Source organism: Myiozetetes cayanensis, unplaced genomic scaffold (assembly GCF_022539395.1).
Source record: "Myiozetetes cayanensis isolate MyiCay16 unplaced genomic scaffold, myiCay2020 scf20-37, whole genome shotgun sequence".
Classification (NCBI taxonomy): domain Eukaryota; kingdom Metazoa; phylum Chordata; class Aves; order Passeriformes; family Tyrannidae; genus Myiozetetes; species Myiozetetes cayanensis.
In genome coordinates this window covers 3,277,061-3,296,079 of record NW_026087412.1, presented here as the reverse complement: position 1 = coordinate 3,296,079, position 19,019 = coordinate 3,277,061, and the positions used below count along the sequence as shown (strand labels likewise).

At 45.8% G+C, this 19,019-nt stretch overlaps 1 protein-coding gene across 4 annotated transcripts in view; it reads right to left on the bottom strand.

Annotated features, from left to right (window-relative positions):
• The window catches only part of SMURF1 (SMAD specific E3 ubiquitin protein ligase 1), a 44,891-nt gene that overhangs the window by 25,308 nt on the left and 564 nt on the right, over positions 1–19,019 (bottom strand). The gene's annotated exons all lie outside the window — the stretch shown is intronic.

The window sequence follows — 19,019 nt, the reverse complement described above, 5'->3', positions numbered from 1 at the left end:
CTTACAGACCTGCCCATGGGATTTATCTGTCCCTTGTACCACAGGGCAAATTCCAGCTGCATCAAATTTCTATTTCTCACTGAAATTGTACTCCCAAGGGCTTTTTTTTTTTTTAATGTTGATTTTTTAGGGCAAACCTTCCATAAACTGCTGTTTCACCACCTTTAGCTAATTATTGGCCCTACAGTGGCTGCTCAGTCCTCCAACCCCACAGTACATCTGTCAGAACCACAGCCAAGCGGGATAATGGTGTTGGAAGGAGAGATTTCCCAAATTCAGTCAAGTTTTTGCTTTGTCAAAGAGTCCACAAATGGTCTCCCAACTCCCTGAAAACAAAGGATACGCTCAGGCTTCAGCTACAGCATCAGCTTGTGTACACACCAGTGAGATACAGAAATATCTGTAAAGAACTCAACAATTCCGTTAAAACCACACAGAATAATATCCTGTTCTCAGGGCAAATACAACCTCTTAGCTGAGAACTAAACAAAAACAATTTCAATGACAAAATTCCTACTGGGAATACAAAATGGCCTTTTATATTTACTCTTCCCTGCGCAAGTTGTAGTTCCTGGGATCAACACAGCTCTGGAATTCTTCCCTTATTCAATCTCTTGCATCTCCCACCACGTGCACTTGCATTGAATAATTCATATTTCCAAGCAAGTGGTGTCTATCAGGACAGGCTTCTCTGCAAGGCTTGCACATTCCTGTGCTCACACTTCGGATCAGACACCAACGTGCGCTCTGCGGCATCATCACCATCATCAAGTTAAAAACACACCAGGAACGTGGCTCGATTTTCTTAAACTGCATTAAAACTGAGGAATGAGTCCATGCTGAAGTCTCAATACTTTGCTTTTATAGTTACCCAAGCACTGCGAAAGCATCTGGAAAAAAATTCCTAAAGCATGAAAACCACGTTCCTCCACCCACATGCACTCATAGCTCGGATTCCAAACCGAGTTTTACTAAGATCGCCAATATTTTGTGCTTGTAACACTTGGGAGTTTTCAAAGCATCTTTTCCACACCCCTCCGAAATGTCAGCACCTCACAGGACCATGAACTCATCCCAGGGTTGCTCACAACAAGTTCCAGGCAGAGCAGGGATTGAGCTCAAAACCAGCCCTACTCCCAGAGTCCCAGTAACAAAAAGGTCCTTTCTAGAAATACTGTCCAAATCTTCAGGTGTATGGATCTGTTTCTCTGGAAAACGTGAGATGGACCACAGTGAATCAACAATCAAATACAGAAAAGAAAACCTGAGCACTCCAGGTATTACCTGAGCAGAAATTAAGGATTAGTTGACACTCCTGGAGTGGACAGAGCGAGCCCCTGTGCTCAGTCAGCATTTCAGGGAGCATTTCATTTAACGTGCCTCTGATCTCCACTTTCCCAAGCTAAATGTGTAAAGTCTTGGCTGCCTTATTTTCATTACCAAAAAAGAAGCCTGGAAGGACTCTCCCATGCAGCTGATCATTTGCTTACTAATTCAGTGCAGTGCATAAAAAGCTTCTCCAATAAATATTATGCTCGCTATAAAACATAGAAATTTAGATTCCCCTTCTTCCCCAGATATTCTCTGTGAGGGTACCCAGGCCACTACTACAGCTCTGTGTTTTAAAACCAATTTGTGAGACTCAAGTTACAAGTATGTTCCTGTACCAACAGCAGCTTCCCTCTCCCAAACACCCTCCAATTAATGGACTTAGAGCTTTTACAAGCCATTTATTTAATAATTCCGTGAGGGAAACCTGCACAACTGCTCTCTGCTGCTTTATAACGGAGAGAAAGTGCAGAACAAGAGACCAAAACCAGAAGCAACACATTTGCGGGTGCTCAGGCACCGGCAATTAGCAGCAAGCCCAAGCACTCACACCAAGGAAAGCAGCTCCAGCCCTGGGGTCCTGTCCATGGAGCAAACCAGTTCTGAAAAGTCAGGAACACCACACACAACTTCTGTACTTTCTAAGCCGTTATTATCTCCAGCTCTGTTCATATTTATATACTTGTCTTGCCTCAAAATAGCTGCTTGTTATGCAGAAAGCAGAAAGGAGTCTGATCTGCTGCTGCAAACACGTGAAACCTGTGAAAGCAGAAACTTTGGTACTGAAAATCTTGGCAAAGTTTGACCAGAGACAGCCAAGCAATAGTTCAATAGAAACATCGAATTTCTGTCGAGCAGCAAAATGTCTACAACTTCCAAGCTAAAACGAAGCAGATTTTTCATTTTAAAACCTAAAACATATGTTTTGTATCTCCAAAGAGTGGCTGGTATTTACATCCCTTCACGTACAGGTAGTGTCAGTATTTCAACAAGGCAATTTGAATGTTAAACACTATTTTAAAGGAGAAAAAAAAAAAAAAGGCAATTTAACACATTCTCAATCTCAATTTAAAACTGAGATTTGTTTTTCCAGACAAAACCAGTATTTGGCTTCTTTGATACCTTACAGCAATTAAGCAAGGTACAAAATCAACTTTACAGGAACAAAAGTTTCCAAAGGGGGTATTTTAATAAACAGTACAAAGTTAATGTCTGGTTTTCATCAAGCACTAAGAAGGTTGTTCAGAAGTAAGAACACTGTTATTCCAAAAATGAATGGTGTTATGTGTAAGTTGTAAACTATGTAAACTATTAGTTCATCCCATGAGGGCTTAAATGTATCAGCAGAAGAGTTGCAGTTAAACAATCCACATGGAACGTTGCCTTAATGCTCAATATTCAGGTTTGGCTCTGGGCTGCCTGGTGTTAAACCAAAACTGCCTTGAGAACCAAGAACAGGAAGCTGGCAACGGAATTGCTTAGGTGACCCAGGATGCTGCTGATCCTGAGATTAACTAACTGCCAGCAAAATGAAGAGGGGGGGGAAAATTCCCATTTGAAAAGCACTGAAAATACGGAACAACAGATTCTGGCAGAGAAGTTTTGAGAAGTAGTGATTAGAAGTATAAATCACTGCTGGCCACCACAGTCACGTTATTCACATTTCTTCATTCATGCTGAAGCACTTGAGTGCAGAATCTGCAGAGCAAGAAATCCCATATAAAAAGGAATTTGGCCTATACACTATTAGGTATATAAAAGGAAAAAAGCCCAGGGAAAAGCAGTGCACGGGGCTTAAGCTGCTTCAGTATAACCCCCAATCTTCTAACAAGCAGTTGCTAGAAATCTACTGCGTAAGAATAACACTTACCTAGCACCTCTTCTAGCACTACTACCTTCAGCAACTGCTACCAGAGCAAATTCCAGCAGGTACTGGACGACTTTTCAAGAGGCACAGTCAACACCCCAAATTTTTCTGCAGGTAAATGAAAAGCATTCCTTCTTTCAGGCAAGGCATCAGCACCGTATTGCTGCTGTAACACCACACACCTCAGGTTTAGCAAATGCCTCAGAAAGTCTCCCTGATTTCCAGCACACCTCGCTGTTCTGCAGGCTGGGATTTTAACCAAGGGATGCCGAGCGCTTTTTGGTACGCTCGGAGAGAAACATGAAAAGCCTCAAGTCTTGTCATGTAAAGCTTCTCAAAGCCATGGGGGCCTTGCTGCCAGAGAAACTTTTTCATGCTCTTACAGCTGTTGCCTGCCTTGTTCTCAAACCTGCTGTTTGCTCTGTGGTGAGGACGAGAACAAACAGATGAGATGGGGCAGTTCCTTCCGAAGTGACCCAGAGCAGGCTCGGATTTAAAACTCGGGGCAGTGAAAGTCCATACTCAGTGAAGAGTTAAGAGAACACAAAAGCCTAGAGCCGTGAGTTCATTTTGTTCTAGGCTACTTAGTGAGTGGCCAGCCAGAAACTGAACCAGCTGCAATTCATTCAGAAGTACTTCTTTCTTCCCAGAGCTCCCCAGGCTGTCGTTATCAACCTGAGGATAACAAACACATGGATCATCAAGAGGGAGCTGGTGGTGGAAAGAAATGGCAGAGCCTAATAGCCCATAATAAATAAATGAAGTTTTGATCCTAACTTGGATCTTAGAACTGAGGTATAAACGCTTTTAATGTCTTAGGGGGAAAACTGCCCACACTAGATGGAATTAAACATTCCGCTCACTTCTCTTCTTGATGGTTTCCTTGTTACCAGCGCTTGCACGCACCTATTTTTGTCTTCATTGCCATTCCACATTCAAATTATATCTAACAGGTTCCAGACTATTCCAGAGGCACGTGTAAAAAAACTGGGAAAAATTACACCTTGACCACCCAGATAAAATTTAAAAAAAAAATAATTCAGGCTGATTAAGTGCTGAGCTACAAAGGGAAAAATGACTTTAATTTCCTATACAAACTCTAAAACAGAGGTGAGAAGTTTAAAATTGGGAAGAAGGAAGCAAAACTGTGTTTGCCCAAATTAAATTCTTGGCGTCACTTCTCTTCTTGAATAAGGTACATCAGCCGCTTTACAAGATTGTTTTTAATTCCTGGAAATTTTTTCAATCTCCAGCAGTTTGTCTTGCGATTATTCAGCCTGTTATAATCCCTTTCAACATCCGCCCAAGAGGCTGCAAATCGCTCTCTCCGCTGCCTTTACTCTCTCTTTTTCTCTTCCGTTTGTTCAGAGAACTCGGCTCAAACCCTCCTTGTTTACAGATGAAAAGAACAGAGGGAGCCCCAAACACGCCCGTGTGGGTGAAGGGCACCGAGGGCACAAGGTGAGCAGCCACCTGGACAGCGGCCAGGGAATCAGGGCCAGGGAATCAGCTCGTCTGGGCTGTGTCAGCCTGGGCCCTGTGCCAGCCCTGCTGGATTCCCGGGGGGAGCGGGAGGGGACAGAGGTGGCACCGGGGACGGAGGGGGCTGCGAGTGGATGTGTGGGAATAAGGGAGCTGTGGCAGAGGGGAAGGAGGATGGGACAGAAATGAGGCTTGTTCCAAAAAAGAGACTGCAATTACAGAGATATCAACAGCTTTGGGAAGCCACATTTTTATCATTCATTCGCCGCCTTTTGTTCTTTTGTTACCACCAGTAGAGAATCACTGTTTCCTTCTATAGGATGTTCGTCCATCTGTTGCAGGAAAAACATCCCTACACAACCAACTTTCCGAGGAATTAGTATGAAAGCTTTTATGTAGAGGAGAAAAGCCCGATTTAATAACCAGTGCCATTTAAAAGCGACAATAAGAGAATGACGCATAAGAGACTCTTTTGGTGCTGCCGTTGTTATCGGGTAAGCCCTGTCTACAAGGAGCACGTAGACAAGCTCCCTCCAATCCACCTAATCACCTATTAGTCACCCAAGTGGTAAATCCCTACAAGCACTTTGGCTGGGGCCGTGCAAGCGCCGGGTGAACCAAGTGACATCCGTTCCCATCTGATTTCCTGGCACTGGGGTGCACGTGACGGCCGCTGTGCCGGGGGGAATGTGGGTCAAGCCGTGCGCGTGCCGGTGCTGGATGTGCCGGCTCTCGAGGGACGGGCAGCACCGTGACTCAGGAGCGGCCCCGGCACTGGGATCATCCCTGCTCCGTGCCGGGCCGTTCACACGGCGCTGCCCGAGCTCTGGAGCGGATCCCGGAGCAGCGTGGAGCTCGCACAGCGGGATGTGCCACGTGTGTCCCGGCCACGCTCCATCCACGGCGATGGAGAGGGCTGACAGGCACGTGGCACCACGGCAGCCACCAAAAGGAAACCTCTTCCTTCAGAAGTCATTAATCACCAGTTGTGTTTGGGTGTAAACACCCGGATTTAACAGCTGAGCGTTCCTCCCTGCAGCAGCGAGATGGACAATCCAGAACTGCTGCTGCTTTGAAGCTGGGAGTAACACCGTGCCAGCCTGGAGCAGGATTCCCCCCAGGACATGTCCTAGCTGGATGTGGTTAACCAATAACCTCAGGGCAGCACCCCCTTCTTCCAAACACGGTTTGCAACTCGTATCAAAGTTCAAGCAGATCCATATTCCACCCGTGTTGTCGCTCTCTTACACAAGCAAAGCCATCCTCTTCACTTGAGGTATTTCAAGCAAAATGCCTCATTCTTGCGTGACCCAAGGGAGGCACCAAACTGAGAGCTGAATGGCACCAAACAAGATTCCATGAAAAGAAGGCTTTTATTCCCGATAAAGCTGTATCAGCCTTTGTGTTACTCCCTTGTTCTAATCATATAGGCCAGCATCTATTTAAACTGCCAAGTTAATGACTTCAAATTTGATCAATAGTCTCTGTTTATTCAGCCCGGTGCTACTGACAGTCACCAGGGCTGAACAACAAAACAAACACACTGGTCAGGGCCAATCTATGGCTGAGGAGAAAAATCCAGTCCACGATGGCAAATCCCCTTGGATGGGGTTGGAAGGCGGGGAGGAGGGTCTGTCCCTACGGACACAGCCCCTGTCCTTTGTGCCCACTACACATTTATCCACATTATTCTGCTCACAGGCACCTCACAAGGTGAGTGAGCTCAAGCAGAACTAACATCACAGATCCAGGGTGACTCCAGCTCTTCTCCCATGCCAACAGGCTATGCTAAAATACTTCCATTTGTTTTCAGACAAAGCCTGGCAGGACATGACAACAGCAAGGGGATGTCACTAAGCCTTTGGACCATAAGCAGTGATTCCCCTCACTGTCGCCATATCCACCAAAGAAGGAAATTTCCTTTGGAGAAGCTTCAAGAAAGGCTGGAATCATCTTCTTGAAAGCAGGATGAAAACGTCCTTGACTGAATCTCCAGCCAAAAGATGCTAGGAATGTTTTAGTTACAGACTGGCTGCAGAGAGCAAAATAAAAATAGAGTTTAGAATGAAAACAGATAAGTAGAGCATGCCTGTAGCATTCTAGCACAGATCTTTCTTTTTTAAAGAATAAACATTTTCACTGCAAAGTCAGTCTCTCAACAGTGGCTTAACAACAATGTACGTGGACCTTCTTCCCCTGGGCAATTTTTATTAACAACTTGTAAGCTACTCACTAATGGAAACTCCCTTTCCAATCCCAAGTGAATCCACAGTCCCAAAGACTGGGATCTTGGTGAAAACGCTGTAGTGCAATTTTCTCAACATTAGACATTCATCACTTTGCCTGCAACAGGCACCTGTTTGCTGTTTTCCTTGTACAAAATGTCAGTGTCCATCACATCAATAAATTCTAACCCCACTACGGCTCCGAGACGCCTCGATCAAAGGTATTACACAAATAAACTGGAGCCTGAAGGAAAATACAGGATGTCTCTTCCTACACAGCCTTAATGTCTGTGTTTCACAGTCAGGCACAGGATTTTATGCAAGTGACTGACCGCTTGGCTGCAGCAAAAAATACGAAGGGAATTCTCTTAAACCAAAAGTTCTTTATCAATTACTATATTAACACATCCAAAGCCCCAAATTTAATATCTAAAAAACCCAATACACGAGGACAGCCGGTTCTGTCGGAGCCTGAGACGTTTGCTTTCCACTTTAAATTGATTAAATAGATTCAATACACTGCATTTCGCATGGCTGGTTAGCAGTGCTAATATTGCAGATAAAATGAAATGCTGTATGAGGAGAATTCTCACCAGGGCTCCCTCCCCCTGGATATATTCCTTGCTCTCACAGTAATTTAGTATAACGGAGGCCTAACAATTTCACTGAACAGGATTACAAAAACCAGCTCTTCACAGTTCATGGCACAGAAGCTCCCAGAAATATCTGCTTCTTCACTACCTTCTCCACACAGAGAATGCACTTGAAAAACAGGCTGATGCTGCTTTGTGGGAAGCATAAAATAATATAATGTTTGTCTGTTGTTTTGTTTTTATTAAGAAGGTGATTCTTGTTTATAAAATAGTCAAGATATTAAAAGTCAGCCTTTTGTTTGCATTGCTATCACTAAGAGCACACCTCAGGATCAGATATTGTCCAAGCACTGGATGACAAACTCTAGATAAAACCTAAAGAGAGCGAATTTTAATAAAAAATTGTCATGACAGAAAAACCTTTAAACACCATTTCACTCCTTACTCCAGTAAGCTATGTGGCACTAATTTGAAGTGATAGTGCTGTTCTTTTAATTAAAAAATGCCAGTAGGAGGTTGATGCAGTGGCTGATGCTGGAAGCGACGTGCTCGCAGGGCACAGCTGAGGCTTTGTGTAAGGAATTAACACACAATTTCAACCGGGTTGAGAGGCAAAACAAAACCCTCAAGTCAAAACAAACATACAGGGAGTGTTATTACAGGTGCCTGATAAAGTCATCTGGATGTTTGCCTCAGTGCTGTTAAATATTCTGGAGCTAACAAAATAAACCGACAGAAAACCGGAACACTCTCACTGCGGTTGTGCAATCCACGAATCTTGGGTTTTACCTACAGGTGTGGGGGACTCAATTCATGTATGTCCCTCCCCTTCCTACCTCAGAGCTCCTCTCCTACGCTGTTCCTTCCACATCTCCTGTCCACAGGGCTGGCACCAGGACCTGGCACCCTTCCTTGCCTCCCCTGGATTTGCTCCACCAAGCTACTCATCCCCATGAGCCTTGGAGCCCTGGTATGCTGAACATCCCTGCCTTTATCAAATTTGACTGGAATCAGATGAAGAGCCAAAAATTAGTCCAGAGGAGGATGACAGGTGAGATCCCTTTTCAGCCTGGTAATTTTTTGCTCTGGAAAGAAGATTAGGCTTGTCCCTAAGTTTATCCTCTCTAGACAGCTTCCACGTGCCAGGCTTCACTGCTCATCTGTGAAACACCAAAAGCCTAGAAAACTGATTGATCTAGAAGAAATTCCCCCCCCAAATATTTGCTTGATCATTTTTCCCCTCTGCCTTGCATCATTTTTAACTCCAGCAGCCCAGAGGAGGCTGGCAGCCACAACCAGGACGCAAAAGAAGAGCTGCACGTTGGCATCTGGGAGCACAACAACCCTGAAAACTGGCAGCTGCTCCTCCTGATGCAGCCTCCCTGGGGAGGGAACATCCCAGAAACAAGCAGGACGTTCTGCCTTTCCTTGGCACATGGACTAGCAAAGAGAAGGCAGCTCATCCAAAGGCTTCTCCTCGATTTGCTCACCACTCCTGCAATGACTATTTCAATCACGTTTACACTACCACCATCACCTCAGACATCACAGATAAATCTGTTTTCTTCGGCTGTTTCAAAGTCTGTTTTCTCCCTGCGCACTTGTAGGATTTACATCCTAAGGCAACGAGAAAAAAAAAACCTGTTACTACTTTCCAACTGGGCTTTATTTTCTTTTTTTTTTTTTCCCCTTTCTATCAAAAATAGCTCTCATCTACGTTCTAGTTCAATTTGGAAGTAGCACATGCAGACTTGATAAGCATCCTGCGAAGGAAATGCCTTGAATTGCAGACTACTTACAACATATTTTCCCAAGCAACTTTTTATAAATCCCATTTGATGGCTGCTTTGCTAATTTCTATTGAAGCTTATCAAAACATTATTTGTAGACAAGCCCAATTACTTCTCTGATTGCACAAATAAAAAAAAAAAATTATACAAGAAATGACTCTGTGGCTGGAAGTCCAACACTGAAGTGTTATTTATCCTGTTAGCAGACAGACCTTTAACTGCAAGGAGGTATTTAATTTTAAACTGAAGAACACAACGCAGAAAAGCACCTATGGACATGTTTCTTTTGTCTGACAAAGTCTCCTTCTAGACCACTGCTAAGAGCTGGTGACAGCCCAATTATTGGAGCTGATTCCATTACCCTAAGCAGATCTAGGGGTTGCAGGCTGGTGTCAGGCTGCCCGGCTGCCTCTCCTAGCTGTGCTCCTTTATTGTGCTGGAACACACACATTGAAAAATACCTATTAACATTCAATTCCTTAAAAACCTCGGAAAGAAGGAATAAGAAACATAGGTGCTCCTATTAGGGCCTATTAGTTGTAAATGTAACATACTATATTTTAGTGAATTATTGCCCAATATGCAGAAGTCAATCTTGCAAAGAGCCACTCACTTATTCCTACAGCCTGTGCTTTTTACAGGATGTTGGGTTGTTGAATGAGTGACAGAATCTCTGGGAAAAGGGGTAGAGATGGAAATCCGAGTCTGGTTACATCACACAACTTGGTTACATCACACCATTACCAAGTTGTATAAAGTCATTAAAACCTGAGTTCAAAACCGAAGCCCTCCTGAGTCCAGAACATCCTTGGGCTGATGGACCACACCATGTTCCAAACAGCTGAACCCCTCCCTGGCACCTCCGAGCTCCCTAACTTCTCTCCTGCCTTTTAACCTCATCCCACCTTATTTCAGCACTCGTCTGTATTTTCACCCTGGTTAGAAACAATCTCAGGGGTGGGTTCAGCGCATCAACAGATCACAGCGTAAAAACACTGCCTGTAAGGAACGGCTGGGAGGTGAAAAATCAGATGCACGGGAGTTCTCTGCTAATCCCAAAAGCCACAACGTTTCAGGCATTGGGTTTTTTTTCCCACCAAGCCATTTCTGCTCCCTCTGATCTGTTCAGTTGGGTGTTTACAGACACACGAGATACAGACGTGCCCACTGCGGTGCTCAGCCTGTTACCCGCCTGCAGATGGTTCTGAGGAAGAGTACGAGGGACACTGCCTGGAATTCCTAGGAATATATAGCTCTGAAGGAAACAGCTTTCTACAGCCCAGAAAATTCACCCAGTTTCTCTTTCAGATGCTGACATCAGACCTTCAGCTCACACTCACACACTCCATTCTGAACTCAAAATCAACAGATTCTCTTCCCATTAATGGTAAAGAAACCCCTTTCAACAACGAGGTGTCTGCTCGTTAGACTTACACTGGTAGGATATGACTCCTCTGCATTTTAATCCAGAGTTTAAAGCCAAGTTCCCCCATGCTTACACCAATGTCTGCACACGGGAAAAGAACCAAAACACATCAGCTGCAAGGACGAGGAACAAGGATTCCCCTGCAAGTGCATCAATCACTTTAAGTCTGAATCAAACTGAAGTTCCTCGTTCTTCTAAACCCTTGTGCAGTGAAAAAATTATGTTAAAGCACCAGCACAGTCCATACACTCAGTTCATTTTCAGTTTGGAGTTTTGGTGGGGGTTGTTTGGGAGTTTTTTTTGGGTTTTTTTTTTTCCTTTTGCTCTCCAGGAAAAGGGAGCACATGCCTTTCAAAAGATGTTTCCTTTCCAACAAACTTCGTGGGTCACACACCCCGTGTACTCAAGGATGTAAAAACACCGACCACAGGGACTGAATTTTCTGCTGTGATGTCCGGTTGGCTCCAGGGATGCAACACAGAACCACATCCGCGTGTGAGGAAGAAAGGTCAGGGCCATGGGAAAGAAAGTTCAGGATGATGTGAGGAGTTGCCAAAGTAAAGAAATTAATTTTTCAACATAAATAAGAAGGCAGCCGCCTTCAAGTGGGAGTTTAACCTTTATTTTCAGGAGAAAAATAACAAAGGAGAGCTTTTAATACAGTGTTCTGGACACATCAGGGAGATTAATTAGAAACACGGATTTGAATACATGCAAATTTAGTTTGCTATTCTGTGAAGTAAACAAGATAAGGAAACTTTAAATTGATAAGAACTTATGCATTTTGTTTTAGTCCAATTATTAGAGGAAATAGGCTGATTTTTAAGGTGGACAAAAACGTATACATATGAAAAGGTCTTAAGAAAACGCCCTTTTCCCCAACTCACTCATCCAAAAATGCCATTTTACTCCAAAATAATGAAATGTACCTAGAAAGATCTCATCAGCTTGAGGAAAAAAGACCGAATCCTATCAAAAATATTTCTTTACCTACTACTGGTCACCTATGAAAGCACAAACTACTGCAAGAGAAGGGTAATACCAGGTTTCCTACCAAGGGAAAAGAAACACACTTTTTTTTTTTTTTTTTTTTTTTCAGCAGGGCTTCCCCATCACGGGCTGCGAGAGAAACATCCACCATTCAGAAAAACCAACCACGGGTAAAACAGCACATTAGCGAGGACATTCAGGGGCGCACAAGGCTCCTGGTCAATAATGCCTGGGAGTTAACAGTGCGGTTTGACACCGCCTTCATCCCTAAACGGGCAGCCCCGGGATTGAACCGGGACCCGGCACGGCACAAACTCCCGGTCCCGCGGGATTTTCCATCCCGTTTCTTACGGTTTCTTTAACCCGTTCGAACCGCTCCTCCCCGCCGGAGCCAGCGGTGCTCGCCGGAGCCGCTGCCCCGCCAAGGACAATCCCCCTCCAGCTGCGCCGAGGTGAGCACAGCTGGAACAGCTGGAACGGCTGGAACAGCTGCCCGCGGCACCCGCGGCCACCGCGGGCATTGTGCATTATTCCCGCCTCGCTCCCCAAAACAATAACGGATTGTTTCGCCCGCAAAACAGACGAACAAACCTCCCATTTGAATACTTTCTGTTAAATTGTGTTAGTATGCGGAATAGCGCCCATATCCTCAAAAAAAACCAAAAAAAAAAACAACACACAGGGAAGAGGATTTTTTTTTTTACGTGGGGAGGGGAAGACGAGTAAAGCAGGCTCTGCCAGCTTTATCTATCTATGCTGTGAATTGGGTAGCCTTGGGGATTTTTGCCTGCTGTGCTTAGTGTCCTTGACAACAAGCCAGTTTGAATTTTGGCCTTTAACTTGACAAAAATGACTTACTGAAGAGGAAGGCATCGAGCTATTACAGCCCTGTGGAGAGATTCTTTCTAAAACAGCATGGATGCTTACTCTGCCAATTCCACTCAAGCATCCTCAGATTTATCACCCAGCTCCTACACCCCCAAAGATTCACCACGGCCGTAAGAGAATACGCAAAAGAAAAACTTTCAGCATTTTTGCTTTGTCTCCCCTTCGCCTTTTACGACTTTCACAAAGAGACAGAAAACACTAAAATATCCCAAGGGATCCCCTCTCACGAATTACTGAATTTCCCTTTAAAGGGATGTGAAGCAAAGTTGAAAAACATGTAACATCTTACCCTGTCATGGACCTGCTGACTCCCTTTTAGCAAATATCCACTGCAGCTTTCTTCTAATATTACACTAATACTTAAATAAATATTTGTAAATGGATACATACACACTTGCTGTGTGGTTTAAGAAATCACCGCTGTCTCTGTTTTTCTGCCCCCAAAATTTCCAATACGTGCACATACCTCAGCTTTTCACTGTTCAGCATCTTAGTGTAAATCCTTGAGCTGGACTTTGAGGGGGAAGCTGAATCTGCACCGAAGCAGCTCAAGCGTGATTCCACGGGTTTTCTTGCGGCAGGTGACAAATTTTTGGCAGTGAGGGTCAGCAGACCAGCAAGGAGATAACATCTTGAGTTACTGCAGCAGCATGGCAGGAACTCATTTGTAAGCACCTGAAACATCACAACCCGAGAGCGGCAGCTCCCTCCCCACCAGCCAAATGCTCCGTGTCAGCGACCCGCAGGCTTAACTCCAGGTTTTCCAACAGACATGCCAGGGAAGGTGAGATGGTATCAGGGTGAAAAGAGCTGGAAGTGGATCAACAGTAGTGCTGCCCTCACTGCCAAAACAGGAGGCATCCTGGGATGGCAAAGCATCGAGGACTGTTGTGGGACCTCGACAAAGACATTCCCTACAACCCAAACAGATCCACAACAACGTGGTTGTCAGCAGGTACGTGGAGACTCAAGATGTCCCCAACTCCTCTGTCCCCTGGCAACTGTTGGTGCGGGAAAGAACAAATCATTGTCAGAAAGTTCGTTTTACTCTGGGAGAACAGATCAGCATCTGTTTCCATGAAAAATACCTAAGCCCTAATACAGGTAAAAGCTTTCAAGTATATTCCAAACTTCAGTCCTTCTCAGAGTAATATTTTGACTATTTCCAGAGGAATCACACTGGAAAACCAAAAAAGGTTCAATTCCTAACTTAAGGAAAAAGATGACAGATGGAATATCTCTTCTAGCCTTTTTTTTTTTTTTAAATATTCTCTTCACTCAGGTCTTAATTGAGTTGCTGCTCTGCTGTGCTCATACCTAAACTTTGCCCCCAGCACACCAATTTCATCACATCTTCTCCAAACCACTGTGCCCTATCACGCTGCCTCCACCAGAAGAGCCCAAACCAACCCAGCAGCCGGGCGAGTCGGTAACTGGAAACCCAGAAATAGCAGCAAGTAATCCAACCAGAGTAATCCAACTCTAAGCATTTCAACTGGACTTGCTTCAAGTTGGGCAGCAATCCAGGTAAACTTCCAAAACACACCCAGGGATGGTGTTTCCAGGCAGTGCTCCTTCAGTCTGTGACCCACCACGCAACCCTCCAGCCAGCCTCAGAGGCATCCGAGGGGTCTCGTGGGTCTTTATTTACAGGGGCAGTTTGAGCAGCCCCAGAGTTGCTGTTGGCAAAGTTCCCCAGCTGGCACAGAGATCACCGTGGTGTAAAATCAACTTCCTCCCTGAGAAATCAAACACTGCCCAGTGTTACCCCAGAACTGATGATTAATTCTGAAACACAAAGAGAAAGGACGATGCTACAAATGTTTAGAAATGTGATAAAGCAGTTCCAGGAAATAGATGAGAAAAGTGTTCTTAGACTGGTGGGTATTATGGAATAAAAAAGGAGAAAACCATGAACTGCACAGCCACATCCCAAACTGCATTTCTTTATATGAAGACATTCAATTTGACAAAAGAAAGTTTCGAGTTAGGAATAGAGTAGTTATTGTTTCTACTTTCCCTGCCTGAGGGGGGGATATTCAAACAAACTCCTTCTGGTGATTTAATTTACTTCCACCAGGACAATGGTGCTGGCACAGCTTCGACTCACTGGGAGAAACAAAAAAGGAGCCTCGCTCCCCATTGCCTGCCCAGTGGAAAAGGCTGCTCTTGGATTCCCACTCTGGCAGCCCAGAAATGCCAGCTGGCCGACTGCAAAGGCTGTGCTCTCTCCACTTCCTCCCAGGAAAGCAACATTTTACTTTATTTTTCTTAAAGTCCCCGTAGCTAATATGCCCTGAAGCCTCTTTGCCCTCTCCATCCACAGCTCCCGCCTTCCCAAGGCAAAAGGGGAAGGGAGGCAGAGGCAGATTAAGCTCCTTGCTCAGCATCACACAGGAAATCCGTGGCCAAGCTCCGTGTGGGGCTCCAGTCCCACGCTCCAATCACGGGCGGGCCCATGGAAAATCCTTTGGAGAACAGAGCAACGAGCCGTGGATCTCCACAAGCTCCCAGGTCACCAGGCACAAAAAAAAAAAAAAAAAAGGAATAAATTTGGAGCTACTCATCCACCGCTTCCCAAGGGGCTCCATACTCGGTTCCAGCTGGGATGAGCAGGAGCTGCTCCTGCCTTCCTGCCCCGGTGCTCTTCACTGGAACCTGTGGTCTTTCTGAGGTCCAAACCTGAAACTGCAGCCACCCCATGGTGCATTTCCCATGCCTACACACATGTTCATTGTTCCTGACCGCTGGACAGGGAAGTGTCCAGGTCACCAGCATCAGTGTTGCCATTGATCAGCCAGCTCTGCTGCACTGATCGATGCGTGAGCCATGAAAGGGAAGCAAAGCATCCTGACATTTGGGACACGTTTTAGCCTGTGCCTCTCTAACAACCCCAAGTGAACACTGCTCTTAGGGAAATGCAATGTTTCATCTTCTACTCAAAATCACTGTATTCCTTTATGGATTCCTTAAATTACAAATGCAGAAAGTCCCAAAGCCCCACACCAATTTACCAGCTACCAACTGGTCAGGCTGTGTGGTTGGGGCTTCCCCAAACTGGGCTGACTACAGTGAACTGGAAGTGTGTGCAGGATACTCCTGTGTGTCACTTCTTCTCTCTTCCCTTTCCCAGCTGCTGCCAAGCACCACCACCTTCCCTACAGGAATCAAACCTCTCACTTACAAATCCCCTCTGGCTCTTCCCCTCACCTCACCTGCTTCATCATCATCATCCTCCTCACTCCTCCCTGATGCTTCTGACACCACACCTGGGAGGATTCTCACCTACACCCTCCTGCCCAAACTGCCACCACCTTCCCAGGCCAGGTTTTCCAAGGAGGAAAGTGTTTTCACACCCTTGAGGACTCTGAACTGCAGCTTAGGTAGGTGCTCGGAGATGATTATTTGTATTCTCCTGTCACACAGACTCTGGCTTCTCTGTTAAGGAAACTGCTTTGCCATCAGTCCTTGACATGGCCATCTATACAGGAGAGCTAGGAAGTGATCCAGAAAGTTTAAACTAATTCCTTTTCCTTCCCAATCTTGTCTCAGTTCCACGATGGCCCCAGAAACCAGACAGCTTTTAACACCTCAGCTGAACCCCTGCTGAAGAAGCCAGAACTGATGAAGCCACAACACAGCTTGCAGCCTGTTTTGGTAGAAAAGTTCCATGATAAGTCCTTTTCTTCATGGCCTTTCCAACTCCATCTTCCACCTTTGCCTGCAAGCTGCCTGGAGCAGGCACTTCTCCAAAACCCAGCACAGCGAGACTGCAGTTCCACCAGCACTTCTGGGTGACAGAGGAGTGTGAGCAAGACAAGTGTGAGCCTTGGGGATGATGAACCCTTTGGAACTTCCCCAGGGAGCAGCGACTGCAGCAGCAAACAGAGGTTTCAGGGAAGCACAGGGGTAAAAAGGGACACGTGCTCTGCAGAGGATCCCGGGCTGGCTCGGTGAGCACTCACAGCACCACTCGATTCTTTCCACCCTGGTGTTGGAAAATCTGCCACTGCTGTGCTGCCCTGATGACAGCAAGGATGGGAAGAGACCACAGGCTTAAGAGGAAGTTTTAACCTTACTTTGCCTAGATCTGCTCCAAGGGGCAAGAGACGAGGCCACGAGTGGCTCGTACGTCACCAGCAGCGGTGAAAGGTTCCGAGCAAATAAGAGGAACAGGTTTTGGGAGGAACTGAGATACGACAGGAGATGAGCATGTTTGAGACCCACAGGACACAAAGTCATCTCAACCTCCATCCAATTCACTGCTGATGTTGTCTTTTTTTATTATTTCCACACAGGGTGCAATATTTGCCATTTTACTTGGCTGTGATTTGCACCAGGCTAGGACTGACACCGCGAGCTGGGAGATCATCAGAGGATCCACAACTTTCAGATATATTCACACAAATAACCTCAACGTGCTGCTGACACAAAGACCTGCCCAATACACGAGGGGAAAAAATGATGTCCTTAAAAAGCCACGAGAGATTCAACCACTGCTCCCTCCCCACTCACACAGGGATGCTCCCAGGCATCCCCAGCCTAAGTGGTGTTTGCCCAGCTATTTTCAGTACTGCAAAACTTAAACGGTTTCTAATCCCAGGAAACACAATGCAGGTAACAAATCATAACCAAAGAGGTCCTCTGTTCTTGACTGAGATCTGCTCAGAGCTCCAAACAGCCAAAGAGAGGAGAACACAACAGCCAGGTTGGCTGCAGCCATTTGAAACAGGTAAGTCAGCACCCAGTCCCAGCCAAGACAAGAACTCTCAGATTGCCCAACAATTCCAAAGCTAAACCTCTCCCAGAGCAATTTATTTGTTGATTAAATACAGCAATTTTTGTCACACCACCCAGATTTCCTGCTTGTAAAAACAGAAGATGTGTTTGAGCAAGCAGGAGATTTCTTCAATACAGTTAAAAAAATTGAGAGTAATAAAAAAATAAATCCACCAAGTTGCTCAATAAACTGAAACTTCAGTCTCTTCCAGGAAACGTTCCCAGCTCGGAGAGAAGACTGGTGCATGCTAAAATTTAAAAAGCATTCTGCTGCAGCATTCAGCCTTTAAAATTAAACCCAACAGCTTCTCTCTGTTATTTAAATGATCTCCTCCAGCTCAGAAGGGCTATGACCACGGCCTAAGTTACTTAACTCACATTTCTATTGACTGACTTGCATAAAAATAAGCCACATTAATGACTGAGCTGACATTTGGTACACATCACCACAAAACTCATTTCAGATCAAACATCACCCGTACAACCTAAAAATATTTCCAGCCTTCTCGCGTCCAAGGAAAGGATTTTCAGATTTACATTATCCTCCCCAAACTTTGGTCTTCTGAAGCACCAGCGGTGCAGAATCAAAGGATTAAAAGAGCACCGGGATTTTTATTTTATTTTGCCTCTGACTGAGCGTGTTACGTGCCAGGAGCAAGTTAACCTGTCCTGTAACTGTAGCTTAACCAGCACCGTGTTTGTTCTCCTTATCAGCCGAGGATTTCCGCGCCCACAGACAGGGGATTCCTCTCCAGGGATCCACACCCAGAGCAGCACCGCGGCTCCTCCAGCCCAAGAGAGCTCCAAACATCCACTTGTTGCCTTTGAAAGACTGGATTGGACCTTTTTTTTTTTTAATAATTCCCACAGCAGCCTCAACGAGCAGGAACTGTGTGTCTCTTCCCATTAAAGGAAGGAGCAGGCTCGGCAGCGACCGGAGCAACTTCCAAAAGACTTAATCCAGATCTTCCAGGGTGCAACACAAATTGGTTTATCCATCCCTGCACCCTCCAGAGGCCTCCCGGAGAGGCAGGACACACACACACACACACAGAGCCCTGGGTGTCACCTCCTGCACGGGGAAGGAACTCCCAGAGCTGAATGAACAATCTGCCAGGTGAGAGAGTAAGGCAGGGGGAAGGAGGGAAAATAATAAAACACAGCAATAAAAAAAAAAAAAAAAAGGCAATTAAATGAATGTTTTCTCATCAGGGACTGAGTTCTCCTCCTCGGCACCCGGGAGGCTGGGGGGGTTGTTAATTAAAGTGAAGTAAGGCAAATTATGAAGGGCTTTGCTGAAAGCCAGTCTGTGGGAGGGGTGGCAGGGGTGGTGCGGCGGGAGGAAGGGGGGACACCGGGACACCCCCACGGGGGAAGGTGCAGAAGAGCCCCCAGTAAGGAGCAGGGTGCCCTGGTCTGTTGTGGGGGGGGTGCAGAAGAGACCCCAGGAAAGGGCTGGGATGGGGGAAAGGGTGTCACAGGGACCCCCCACACACAGGGAGGGTGCAGAGGAGACCCCGCGGAGGAGCAGAGAACAGCGGGGTATCACAGAGACCCCCCCAAGGTGGGAACGGCACAAAAGAGACCCCAACGCAGGGTCAGGGTGTGCGGGGGGTGAACGGCACCTCCCACGGGGGAGGGTGCAGAAAA